Raw genomic sequence first — 11,084 nt, 5'->3', positions numbered from 1 at the left:
TGTGAAACGCCCCCACATCAGCTGTAAACAAAGCGCGTCGCAATCGAGTGAGGCATAATATAGCCTACCTTATGGAGAAAAGTTTCCTCAGAACAGTGCTGATATGAGGAGCAATATCTCCTGATATGAGGAGCAGATCCCGCTGAGGAGTGAGGTAGGCTGTTTTCTTTTCTCAAGTGTTGATGTGGAATAACGTTATGGAATAACGTTAGTGTAGGCCTATGCAAACCGCAAAAAGATGAATCGCATTTCTATAATATGACTCGCCTTTCTGTGAGATGAATGAAGGGTACATATTTGTAAAGACTGTTTAGTATGGTGGCCGAGAGAGCTCAACGCGCTGCAACTGAAGAAAACACATGCAAATAGAAAAAACACCCGCAAATTAAGAAAACATCTTCATCAGTTTCACAACACATGTGTGCTCCAAATACTCACAACACAACCAAATACAGAAACGCTCTGCAAAAGTTCACAACACAACCAAATACAGAAACGCGCTGCAAAAGTTCACAACACAACCAAATACAAAAACGCGCTGCAAATAGGACAGAACACAACGGAAATGTTTCTGGGGAACCCAATAAGTGACGGACGGACGGCTCGCGAGCTTTACCAGAGAGACGCGGGTTCTGGCTTTACCTATGCCCTACTCTCTTAAAAGGGCAGACGGCAGAGCCCTTGAATTGGGCACTTTGGAGGGGCACTTGTGTGCCATTATGTTGATGAAGGGAGCAACGAAAGACAACGTAATTTCCTCATTATTTTCACCTGGGATGTTCCCATGACAACGCAGTGCGTGTCCATCAGCTGTTCTCACCAGAAATATAGTATTAATGCTGTTAACATAACTGTTGCAAATAAATATACATTTTATACAACAAAGTTTTTAAAATATGCGTTATATCTGTGTGTGAGTGTCTCAACTTTAAAACTTGCCGTCTCATATTTGGACCTATAGCTACATTCTAACATTTATTATGAAACTTATTTTAACATAACATGACAAAATGTGTTCAATGTAACTGATGTATAGATTAATGTCTTTTCCTCTTTCTTTTTCTCTATCTTTTTTATTAATTTATTTATTTTAGTCTTCAGCTCATTGTTCTTTTTAGTATTCTTATGGCATTGAACATATCGCAAATATACATTTTGTAGGCCTATATTGTATACAAAGTTGTATGTCATAAACGTGTCATCTTTGTATGTTTTGCAAAAAAATAAAAAATAAATAAATAATAAAAGTAGACAGCTGTAATACGCACGTCCTAGCCGGGTCCGTCACTTATTGCGTTCCCCGGAAACATTTCCGTTGTGTTCTGTTCTATTTGCAGCGCGTTTCTGTATTTGATTGTGTTGTGAACTTTTGCAGCGCGTTTCTGTAATTGCAGCGCGTTTCCGTATTTGGTTGTGTTGTGAGTATTGGGACGCACGTGAATTGTAAAACTGATGAAGATGTTTTCTTATTCGCTGGTGGGTTTTTTTCTATTTGCATGTGTTTTTTTCTGTTTGCATGCGTTTTTTTTCTGTTTGCATGCGTTTTTTTCTGTTTGCATGCGTTTTCTTCATTTGCAGCGCGTTGAGCTCTCTCGGCCACCGTAGTTTAGCCTAAATATGAATCGCGCGTCTGTGTGTGAAAGAATAAACTGCTTTGCTATAGCCTACTGAGATGAGTAAAAATCGACTAGAATATGTTGAAATAAAATGTATTTGTATAAGCAACGTATTAAACTGCAAATTAGCATTTATATGCCCTAATATTTCATAAAAACAACGTTACAGTCAGTCACTTGTTGACTAGATCTGGGTACAGTTTTTAGGCTACTGTAAAATATACTGCCACATCAAATAAGCTTTTGTTTAGCAATTTCTGCTCATATCTAACGTTTTATATATATATATATAACTATATTATTTATATATATTATATATATTTATATATATTATATATATATTTGCTATATTCAAACTAATGAATACATATGATAAAATGTAGGCCTATAATATTTTTTTTTTTACAAAGAAAGAGTACACTTGAAATATTGTTGAAATTGTAATTATTGTTGTAATTGTAACATTTTTAATAAAATAGCAAAACATATTTACAAGATAGATGTAAGCGAAATCTTAAATGGTCAATATAAGTCTTCTTCTAAATACATCTTTTGTCCTTGCATTGTGGCTCAGTCAGTGTCACACCTGAATGAATAGCTAATTATGCAGAGTCATTATGCAGAGTGGGTGGGACATTGTAATCTAAGGTGTAAACTACTCCTCCCCCTCGCATATTGGCTTTCCAAGCAAAACCTGTTTTACACCATTTAAATCAATGTATTTTTTTTGTGAACGATAAAGCAAGACTATTTTCACATAATTTTGAAGCTAGAACTCAAAGGGACAACATCCATTAGTCAAAAGTCTTGTGGACACATATTTAATATGTGTTTTGTGGTCTTAATTCAGCAACTTTCATTTACATTTTTTCCAATAACCACGCATAAACATTATTCTCTTAAAAATACAAACATCTACATACACGTTGCTCGCATATTATGGTAGCCCTGTTTGTGCTATATAGAGTGAATTTACACTTTTGCCCTTAACATGTTTATAAATAACTGAAAAAAGCACAAATGTCAGAGCATGTCAGAACATCTCAAGGACCCCAAAAACAGCTTGGTCCCCAGAGGGTTAAAGATATAAAATACTGGATGACGTGTAATTTTCTGCTATTAAATTCTGCCCACAAAACCTCTTACAATACAACTTTTCTTTAGAAGGATGTCCTGTTACTTTATCCTCTACAGTAAAAGACCTGGGTGTTATATTAGACCGCAACTTGTCTTTCGAAAATAATATTTCATATGTTACAAGAACAGCCTTTTTCCACCTTAGAAACATTGCTAAGCTACGTAACATGCTATCAGTTTCTGATGCAGAAAAGTTAGTTCATGCATTCATGACCTCGAGACTAGATTACTGTAATGCTTTATTAGCTGGTTGTCCTGCATCCTCAATAAACAAGCTACAGTTAGTCCAAAATGCAGCTGCTAGAGTTCTTACTAGGTCAAAGAAATATGATCATATAACACCTATTCTATCATCTCTACATTGGTTACCTATAAAGTTCCGTATCAATTACAAAGTATTACTACTGACCTATAAAGCCCTAAATGGTTTAGCTCCTGGGTATTTAACGGAACTTCTATCGCCCTACAATCCATCGCGCTCTTTAAGATCACTAAATTCGAGGCTTCTGGTCATTCCTAGGATATCCAGATCCATCAAAGGAGGGAGGGCGTTTTCACATTTAGCTCCTAAACTGTGGAATGGCCTTCCTGATATTGTTCGAGGCTCAGACTCGCTGTCCCAGTTTAAAACTAGATTAAAGACGCATTTCTTTAGCCAAGCATTCACATTCACATAATACTTACCTTTTATACTACAGTTGAATCAGATTGAATCCATTATTGTTATGAACAGCAGCTACGCTAATTATTTCCTATCTGCTTTTCTGTTGTTATCTCGGGACGCTTGTCCCGAGGTAAATACAGATTGTCAGCTCAAGTTTGTATCCAGTCTCCCATGGAAACTACAGATGCCCCAACACCCGTGCAGAGACGACTAGAAGCATGTGAAGAGACGACTCGACGCCTGATAAGAGACGACTCGACGCTGGCGATATGTTTATGCCCTAAATTAATGCATGTTTAACTAACTGTATTTTTCTATGTACATTTCTGAAATGCACTTTCTGTAAAGCTGCTTTGAAACAATATGTATTGTGAAAAGCGCTATACAAATAAATTTGAATTGAATTGAATTAATCGGGCCACGGATTATCTAAAGCGTTCACAGAATACAGATGTAAGTCACACCGTCTAATATTCGCACAACTTTTGAGCTCAAATTCTATAAAAAAAGTGTGTTCATCTTTTGCATGACGCGAGCCATAAAATGAATGCTGATGGGCTGGATTGAGTACCCGCCTATTGAGTACCTCTGCAGTGGAGTGTCACAAAAGTGGGTGTAGCTTATACTACTTGTTGCATAATTAAGTTAAATATTCGTTTAGTCCTATTAATTTTAATTAATTTGATTCCTTTTATATATTTAATTTGATTCTATTTTTATTTGTGATGATGTGTGAAATCTCTTGTTCTGTTGTTTATGCTGCTATTTGTATCACGGTTGTTAGATCTGCTGACTTACCCATGTCTTGTGTGTGTGTATGTTGTTCGTACTGATTGTTTCGTGTGGGTGTTACCGCTCATTGCTGATTCCCTCATCAGCGCCAACTGCATTCCATCTAGCCAGCCTGTTTAATGCCTTGTCTTTCGTCTTGTGTTTGTCAGATCGTTGTATGAGGCTTCCTGTTGTCACTGCCTGTTCCCTGTTCTCCTTGTGTGTTCCCGATTCTCTTTGTGTGTTCCCGATTCTCTAGACGTTGTTCTCCTCGTGTGTTCCTGTTTCTCTGGACGCTGTTCTCTTCATTCATGGATTCACCACTAGGATACTTCAGTCTTTATTCCCCGAAGATTACCCATCTCAGTCCCTGTGTCAACGATCTCCTGCTGTCTGCTGTCTGCAACCTGCTGTCTGCCATCTACGATCTGCTTTCTTCATCCATTGTTTCAGTCAACCATTGTTCAAATAAAGAGCCTTTTACTTGCATTTGCTTCCGCTTTTACGTAACAGAACGATCTGACCAAGTTATGGAAGCAGTTCCGCCTCACTGACTGAATTCATCAATCACAGTATCTCTCGCATGGACCAGCTGCAGGAGAGTATCACCAGCACGGGGCGCGCTGTGCAAGTGCTCATGATGCAGGTGTCCGAGCACACCCAGCAGGTCCAACTTCTGAGTAATCCCACTGCGCCACCCACACCGCCAGTTTCCCCCACACTTCCGGAGCCAAGAAATCGACCTGAGCCACGCCTACCCGTTCCTGAGAGCTATGCTGGTGAGCCTAATTTTTGCAGAGCCTTTCTTACCAGGTGTTCAATAAATTTCTCCTTACAGCCCAGGACTTTTGAGACGGAGGAGTCCAAGGTAGCGTTTGTGCTCACTCTGCTCACGGGTCAAGCGGCATTATGGGGAACGGCGGTGTGGGAGAACCAAGACCTATGCTGCACCTCGTTCACTCTCCGCCGAGATTAAGACAGTTTTCGACTGTGCGTTGACGGGCAAGGAAGCTCCCAGACTGCTTGCAGACCTCAGGCAAGGTGATCGTTCTGATTACTCCATTGAGTTCCGCACGTTGGCGGCAAAGAGCAAGTGGAACGAGGAGGCGCAGTGGGATATGTTCCTGCATGGGCTGGCCGACCTGGTTCAAAAGGAGATCTACATCCTGGACCTTCCCCAGAATCTCAACGGACTTATCGATCTGGCTCTACGAGTGGATGCTCACCTCTACCGCATGGAGCGGTACACCCGCCTTATCCGCACCTCCGGAGGCGGCGAGGGTCTATTGGCCAGCGAGGAGAACACGGTCGGTCCCGTCATCGATCACGAGCCCATGCAGGTGGGGAGAGCTCGACTTTCCCGGGAAGAGAGAGAGAGGCGGAGACCCCGGGGACTTTGTCTCTACTGTGGGGGCACAGGACATTTCACTCGTGTCCAGTAAAAGATCAAGCCCGGTAGTAATGAAGAGGCTACTATCAGGTGGAATCTCCGCCGAGAAGACCTCACCATCAACTCTCCTTCCAGTAAGACTGGGCCAACCACACTCACACCTGCCAAGCCTTACTGGACTCCGGAGCCGAAGGTAACTTCATGGACCTTCATTTCGCTCACAAGTTTCATCTCCCCATCACACCACTCACCCGTCAGATTTCCGTTAATGCACTCAATGGACAGAAACTCCCCAGTATTTCTCTTACCACTGGTCCCATAACCCTCATCATATCAGGCAACCACACTGATATCATCACGTTCCTCCTCATGGACTCTCCGTTAGCACCCGTAGTTTTGGGCCACCCTTGGCTGGTGCGGCACAATCCTAGAGTGGATTGGGTCCTGAACTCCATTTCTATGTGGAGCGAACATTGTTATGTGTCCTGTCTTGTGTCTGCTTGTCCGTCTGTGTCTGGTTCTGTGTTTCAGGAGAAGGCAGCGGATTTATCATGGAAAACCACCTTTATCACCCCCAGGGGGCACTTTGAATACTTGGTCATGCCTTTCGGGCTGTCCAACTCCCCGGCGGTTTTCTAGGTACTCGTCAATGACGTGCTGAGAGATATGGTAGATCAGTTCATATATGTCTACCTGGATGACATTTTTCTCTCCAGGAACACGTCCAGCATGTCAGGCGAGTGCTTCAGAGGCTGTTAGAGAATGGGCTTTTTGTCAAGACAGATAAATGCGTTTTTCATGCACAGTCTGTCTCTTTTCTAGGGTACATCATCTCGTCTGAGGGAGTGCGTATGGACCCTGACAACACTAAGGCTGTGGTAGATTGGCCAAGTCCAGATTCCCGTAAGGCCCTACAGAGGTTTCTGGGATTCGCCATTTTTTACCGGCGTTTCATACGCAACTTCAGGCAACTAGTCACGCCTCTGACCGCCTTGACCTCCCCCAGAACGACGTTCAGATGGTCCGATACAGCTGTGGCTGTATTCGCCAAACTTAAGAGCCGCTTTGATGGCTCACGACATTCGCAATTTTGTTTTGGCTTGTTCAGTTTGTGCCACTGGTAAGACTTCCAATCAACCCCCAGATGGGTTACTCCAACCGCTGTCTGTCCCTTCGAGACCCTGGTCCCACATTGCGCTAGATTTTATGAGTACGCCCATAACTCGTTACCAGTGTCATCCACGGGCCTCTCTCTGTTTAAGTGTAGCTTAGGTTACCAGCCACCTATTTTTCCCAGTTTGGAATCCGAAGTCGCGGTCCCCTCCGCTCACACCTTCATCCAAAGGTGCCGTCACACATGGAGTAGAGCCCATGAGACTCTTCTTCGCCACCGGTTGAAGCCTCCCATATACGTTGTGGGTCAAATTTGTGGCTTTCTCTTTCTCTTTTTTATGGGGCGGCAGTGGCTCATTGGTTCATGTAGGTTTTCTACAAAGCGGAAGGTTTTGAACAAGCCATGTGTCTGTTGAAAGCGCTATATAAATGCAGTCCATTTACCATTAACCATTCTACCAAGAACATTCCGCTCCGTTCAGTTTCCAACAAGTTATCTCCCAAATTTATTGGCCCGTTCCCTGTCACCAAGATTATTAGTCCGGTGGCAGTCCGACTCAAACTTCTTCCGGCATACAGAATAATTCATCCCGCCTTTCATGTATCCAAAATCAAACCCATGTTTCATTCACACATTAATCCGCCGGCTCCGGTTCCCCATCGTATTCTGGACTCGAGACGGAGGGGACGCGGATTCCAGTACTTGGTGGACTGGGAAGGTTACGGTCCGGAGGAGAGAAGTTGGGTTCCTGCTAGGGACATCCTGGATCACTCCCTTATCGATGATTATGATCGGCAGGTAGGTTCGTCTGGGAACGTTACCGCTTATTGCTGATTCCCTCATCAGCGCCAGCTGCATCCCATCTAGCCAGGCTATTTAATGCCTTGTCTTTCGTCTTGTGTTTGTCAAATCGTTGTTTGAGGCTTCCTGGTGTCACTGCCTGTTCACTGTTCTCCTCGTGTGTTCCCTTTTCTCTGGATGCTGTTCTCCTTGTGTGTTCCCGTTTCTCTGGACGCTGTTCTCTTCATTCATGGATTCACCACTAGGATATTTCAGTCTTCATTCCTCGGAGATTGCCCATCTCAGTCCCTGCGTCAACGATGTCCTGCCGCCTGCTGTCTGCCGTCTTCGATCTGCTGTCTGCCATCTGCGATCTGCTTTCTTCATCCTGAGTCAACCATTGTTCAAATAAAGAGTATTTTTCTTGCATTTGCTTCCGCCTTTACTTGACGTAACAATTTGTGCATGTAAAGCTAAACCGTTGAAAAAAAAAACATTTACATTATTTTAAATGGGTCACAGACACCCATTTTATAATTTTAATTTGACATTGGTTAATCTAGTCATTCAATGGTTAATGATCCATTAATTGGCTTCAGGAAAATAAACGTAATAATCACATTGCTCTTATTACAGTTGTCCACTACAATTACTATGCTAGAAACAATGTAGAACTGTAAGACGCGACAGAGCTGTAGAAACGTTGTAGCGCGACATTCAGCAACTGAGAGACGACGTTCTGACAATTCTTTTTTTTTATGCTAGATATAGTTCTCTTACGAGAGGTTCTCTCGCACTGTGTAAGTGCGGCTGCCCTCAACGGCGGCTGCCCTCAGCGAGCTAATGCCTATGGTGACTCTGAGGACTCGCCTGGCATCCTTCTCCGAGACTACACCTCCGCCCGCTGCGGTACCGCGCTGTAAAAAGCGCCGTGCTCAACGGGTCCCGGAACCTCCCCCAACCCGCAAAGCTCGCCGGTTCGCCCGCCTGCTTCACCAGGTTTGCTAGAGTCTCTTGCGAACGGACAGCGGCCGCCGTCTGCCGCCGCTTCCGTCGTGGATATCGACCAAGAAGCCGCGTCTGTGGGGGATGATTAGTTTTTTCTTTACGTAACAAGAAAGCTACCCCCGCCCTTTCACGCGTCGTTCCGGCGAAAGGAGAAAAGAGTGTTTTAGTCCCATCGAGGCTGGACTAACCTCCATTTCTCACACATTTCTCAGTTCCCTCTTATAAGTTCAGGCGACTGGAAATATCAATATTGCAGCAAACGATCCTGTTATAATACACGCACGTCTGCAAACAAACGCCGCAGCAAAACGTGATGTGACGCTCTCTCTCGTCGTGTGCGTCGCTGGCGAAAGGAGAAAAGAGAGTGTTTTTAGTCCCGCTGAGGCCGGACCAACCTCCATTTCTCACACATTTCTCTTTCCCCTCTGAAGTTCAGGCGACTGGAAATGTCAATATTGCAGTAAACGAGCCTGTTGTAATACACGCACGCCTGCAAACAAACGGCTTCACAAGACACGTTGACGCTCTCTTATATGCTCGCGCTAACTGAAAGCTTATGTATTCCCCCCATGGCTCAGTGGCGGAATCTTAGGCTTTCGCGCCAGAGACCTGTGTTCGAATCCTGTGTCGGCCGGCAGATAAAATTATGCCGTCAATGCTTTGTTCTGTCAGTTCCCTTAAAAAAGGCGACTGCAGATGTATTATGCAGCCAACGAGCGCGTTGTACAACCCGCTCGCCTGCACCCAAACACTGTTTCTATGGCAACTCAAAGTCTTCCTAGCCAGTCTAGGGAAAAGACGGTGTTCAAGTCCCGCTGCGGCCGGACTTCCACCAAAACTTCTCGCTCGTTCAGTTCCAGAAAATGTGACTGTTCCAGTGTATTCAGCAGAAAACAAGCCGGTTTCACAGCCGGTTTGCATGCACACAAACCCAGATAAATCCCATAAAGAGTGTATTTTCTAGTATTCCGGCCACGGCCGATGGTGTTATGAGTGTAGTAAAATGGCCACAGCCCAGTGCTCATTCCTACACACAAGCACAGCCCGCCACACGCGACTCGCACAAATAAAATTGACTCATGTCGATTGTGCATTAGATGTAGTGAATGTGCCCACGACCCAGTGCCCACAAACACTACACATTGCATGTCTCATGGTTTCTGTAAAAAACGAAACCAACACACATACAGTCAGCTCACGCCGACGGTGTTTTCAGTGCAGTAAATGTGCCCGCTGTCCCGCGCCCACATTCACTCACGGACATGACAAGCCCCACGGGGTTCCCCCCGCTCGCTCTCCCTCGGCAACCCGCCGTAAGAGAGTCGAGCGCGGGCAGGCTGCCTGCTGTGATCAGCGCGCCCCCCGCCTCGAACGCTCAAGCGCGATGTTTGTGTTTCAGCACACCGGAGCGCTCCGGCCACCACCATGTCGCGCCCAGAGCCCAGAGCCCAGAGCCCAGAGCCCAGATCTAATTCAACCCCTAGCTATCCATGCAAATGCGTGGGAAAAGCTTCCCAGGGTATCAGAATGGGTGCTGAACATTATTGAAAGAGGCTATTCGCTACAGTTCGTTCGACGTCCCCACCGTCCCACGCAGTACTCGTTCCCTCTCTAGAGAGAACCAAGGTTACGCTAGTAACCGAGTACGATATCCCCCATTTAGCATGTTATGTCTTGTAATTAGTCAGATGTTAGATGCTTTTTAAATATTGTTTATCCTTATTATTATGTAATATGCCTAACAGTTAATTAATTATAATCAACACCTGCAAGTGTGCACTTTAAAGAGTCAAAATGACAGAAGGTTACGTTAATTAAACTTTATTAAAACTGCATATGGTGATTAAATTGCACTTCCAAAAGTCATACATTTGGGAAAAAAATAAATAAATAAATAAATAAATAAATAAATAAAGGAATATACAAATTTCTTTTAAGAATAATAAATAAAGCATAAAAAGCAAAGGCAGATAAGAAGATTTAATGAACAAAACCAGTTCTGTACATGGCAGACAGGGGATCGAGCGTAGTGGAAAGCTGGGCGATAAAGGTCGGTAACCTGAATCAGTCCCGGAAAACATCCACACATCCAGAGGAGCAAAGAAACGAATGAGACTATATAGCAGACAAATCAAATCACTGCTGAGAGTTGTTGTTTCCCCTCTTTCCCCGTCTACACTCCCACTCTTCCACAGCTTTACATGCCCATTCCACTTTTTCCAACCCTGAGGTGTGAACGACCAGGCTAAAACAGGGGTATCATGATTCATGACACTGTACATTGTTCAAGTTAAAGGAGAAAGACCATCAGGTGACAGAATGGACAGGCCCAGTCAGCTCAGTTCTCCACTGGCCTAAAATATGTCTTGGGTAACATTTCTAAGGTAGAAAAAGTATGTTTTGAAAACATTGGAAATATGATTGTCAAATTATAGGTTGCTGTCAAACATAACATCCAGGTTCTTAACCCTCAGGGGTCTGAGGTAATGGCCAAGAAAAAGACAAACAGTAAATCCATTAAATCAAAATGATATTCACTTGTCTAATGCAACAGCTAATACCTCTGTTTAGTCAGAGCTGAGAAGGAAAATACTGACCATGCAG

Source organism: Rutilus rutilus, assembly GCF_951802725.1.
Source record: "Rutilus rutilus genome assembly, chromosome: 1".
NCBI classification, from domain to species: domain Eukaryota; kingdom Metazoa; phylum Chordata; class Actinopteri; order Cypriniformes; family Leuciscidae; genus Rutilus; species Rutilus rutilus.
The sequence above is the reverse complement of the archived record's forward strand: the minus strand, read 5'-3'. Positions refer to the sequence as shown.